This window comes from Hordeum vulgare, chromosome 3H (genome assembly GCF_904849725.1).
Source record: "Hordeum vulgare subsp. vulgare chromosome 3H, MorexV3_pseudomolecules_assembly, whole genome shotgun sequence".
NCBI classification, from domain to species: domain Eukaryota; kingdom Viridiplantae; phylum Streptophyta; class Magnoliopsida; order Poales; family Poaceae; genus Hordeum; species Hordeum vulgare.
In genome coordinates, this window is record NC_058520.1 from 366242382 (window position 1) to 366245465 (window position 3084).

Consider the following 3084-nt stretch of genomic DNA (forward strand, 5'->3'; position numbering starts at 1 on the left):
TCTTATAAAGGTTTCTAATGAGATAATATCAACATGAGATCATATGTCATACTTTCTGTTTTGCCCACCGGGGTATTTAGGAAAGTATATACAACATATTTGTTGTCATCTAAACTCAATGATTCTCACATATTGAGTTAAGGGAGACAACAACTAGTATATGTTGCGTCATTTTCTCCTTATTTTTTCCACTGGATTTTGAAAGAGTTTTGGCAACATATCAAATATTATACTCCTCACATTTTTCCCACTGTGGTTTTGGAGGAGATTTTAAGATAACAATGTCTACAAGGATAGCATAGATTAGGGGTGCTGAGATTTAATTAACCCACATGTTAACTAAGGAGAATCTCCACTATCTCTAACCGTCATGCACAAGGGACGTGACTATTCGCTCGTGTCCCTTCGGACCATCGCGTCCGTTAAATGCATCCTCTTAGAGGCTATATATACTTGTACTCAATCATTAATAAAGACAACGATTCACTTTACATCTTTTGTAATGTCTCTCAGTTCCTACTCTAAACACATTATCAACGCTTGTTGTTCTCCAATCGAGCAATGTATAGGCTGCATCCGACGGGGACAACCGAGGGCCTCGCCCCCATCCGTGCTCCTTCAGGAGTGGAATCAGATTGTAGCGGGCAAAGGCCGACAAGCGATCGCCCCTACCAATGCGGCAACAGCGTGGCCTCGTTGTTTCACTGGAGCATGGATCGGCGGCGCCACGACTCCAGTCCTCCGGCTCCGGCATGACTGATTTCATCACCGGGCAAAAAGGAATCAAAATCTAAGAAACATCAGCCACCATGACACTGTTCATGGCAAGAGACACAAGTGTGTGTCAACATGCACTCCTGCATGAGAGGAAATAATAATTTGAGCGCACGCTCAAGAAGCTAAAAATTGACCACAATTTTCAAACACCAAAGATAATCAGCGGAAAAATGCAACGGATTGATCCTTGTTCAATTTGTGTGGCCAGGAATTGAAAATGTTCATATCATTCCATCAACGAGACATCGGCAGAGAAAAAGACGAACACAAAGAAGAAGAAACTCGGGAATTGGCATCCATGATCAGTTGATTGAAAATCCAAAATCAAGAACCGTAAGCACCCATATGGTATTTCTTCAATTCGTAATGTTCATACCTTTAAATTACATCGACGCGGAACTGCACCTCGACACGGATGCGCCTCCACGCACGATGGAGGCGGCGCCTTCGGCACACAACCCTCCTCCGCCCTTCTCCTCTCTACGCGGCTCCCCGCGGAAGATCCGCTACTGCAGCGGACGGTCGGCGGCGGGGCGTCACCCCCCTGCAGCGGAGGCACCCATGGTTGCTCCAATGTCTAACCGCACAGGATAGAGAGATGATTGGGGAAATCTTTATCCCTTTGGTCATTCTTGCATTATGGTCCCTGTATTTGCAAGAATTTGCATAACAGGATGAAACAGTGGTCCATGCTAATTTTGCACAATACCCTTTTATTTTTGAGAGTTTACACATTTATCCTAGTAACAGTACTATTTACTATTCCTCATTCCAAAATATAAGTCTTTTAAGAGATTTCATTACATGACTACATACGAATGTATATAGACATACTTTAGAGTATAGATTCACTCATTTTACTTCGTATGTAGCCCCCTAGTAAATTTTCTAAAAAGACTTATATTTAGGAACATAGGGTGTAGTACTTACATGTCTTAGACCGTGTTAATTACTATATTTTCTATTGACTTTTATAATTCTAGAAATATGTGTATGTTGATACTTGACATGTTCAATGTGCTTACCATATTCTTTAGAACATGTTTTTCGCGATTGAGATTAAATTTTCTCGCGCAATAATATTGATTTTCTATAGAGAAAATATATTTTTCCTCAAAACAATCTCATAACGATTGAGATTAATTTTCTCTCGCAAAATATTAATTCACTTTACTTAATTATCTTGCAACTTCATACAAGATCATCTCACTTAATTTGAGGTCTATACAATTCAAGTTTTTCACTTGAACATCAAGCTTGCAACATCATTACTATTCATTACTCCCTCCGTTCCTAAATATAAGTCTTTTTGGAGTTTCTAGTAGGAAACTACATACAGATGTATATAGACATACATTAGAGTGTAGATTCATTCATTTTGCTCCGTATGTAGTCCCCTAGTGGAATATCTAAAAAGACTTATATTTAGGAAGGGAGGAAGTACAATAGTAGTGTATTTCTGTTGAGTATGATGTATTCCGGAATTATGTATCGCCATGTTTGCTACATCTCGAGATTAATACGTTTATTTGCAATTGAGATTTTTAATTTCTTGCAAATAAAAATCAATTCATATGAATTGAGACTTTGGCTTGATACAAGCAAGAATTGATATGCAAAATTCTAAGTGTTGTTTTTCAAATTGATGTTTTGGGATCGCTAGGTAGTGTGTAGATCTACTGCTTTGCAGATTATCACCACTATTGATAAAGCCTACATTTTGTCATTTCGATATTATGATTGCTTTACAAAGTGTGTCCCATAAATTTTACTAAGTCATGACATAAGGCATTACGAGTGAGTATCAACTGACTTCATCACATTATATTCCCTAGTGTGCGAGATCTACTCTATTTTGGAGATTATCTTCAAGGTGTCATATTTAGCAATTTGAAATTCACACTAATGGTTTCAAATAATTTCTTGAAATACCCATTGATTTTGCTAAATTTATTACAACATCAACCATGATGGCCTTTAATTTACTAACTGTAAATTAATTATCTCTAGTTTACCCACAGAGGTAACATATGGCTATAGAATTTGAGGTATTCGCCCTCAATGTCCATCACTGCCCTATATGGGCCATGGACATCATGATCGCTCTTGTGTCTCCTCGGATAGTGTGCAATCCATGATTCATTTCTGGTCAGGATCACAACGCCAACAGAAAAATATTGTCTTATACATCATAAGGCATTAGATTTAGACCTCAGCATCTGGTTATTCTGTATCAGCAATTCTTGGGATACAATGATCTCAAGGGCAAGGTTTAAAGTTCACTTCAACCTTCAACTCGACATCACC

At 38.4% G+C, this 3084-nt stretch overlaps 1 long non-coding RNA gene across 1 annotated transcript; it reads right to left on the minus strand.

Moving 5' to 3' along the window:
- Positions 1 to 450: 450 nt before the first annotated feature.
- Positions 451 to 1384, minus strand: LOC123439966. Its single transcript, XR_006630236.1, has 2 exons — positions 1154 to 1384; positions 451 to 857 (listed from the first exon to the last, which is right to left on the minus strand). It is a non-coding gene; the product is annotated as an uncharacterized LOC123439966 (long non-coding RNA).
- Between the last annotated feature and the right edge of the window lie 1700 nt (positions 1385 to 3084).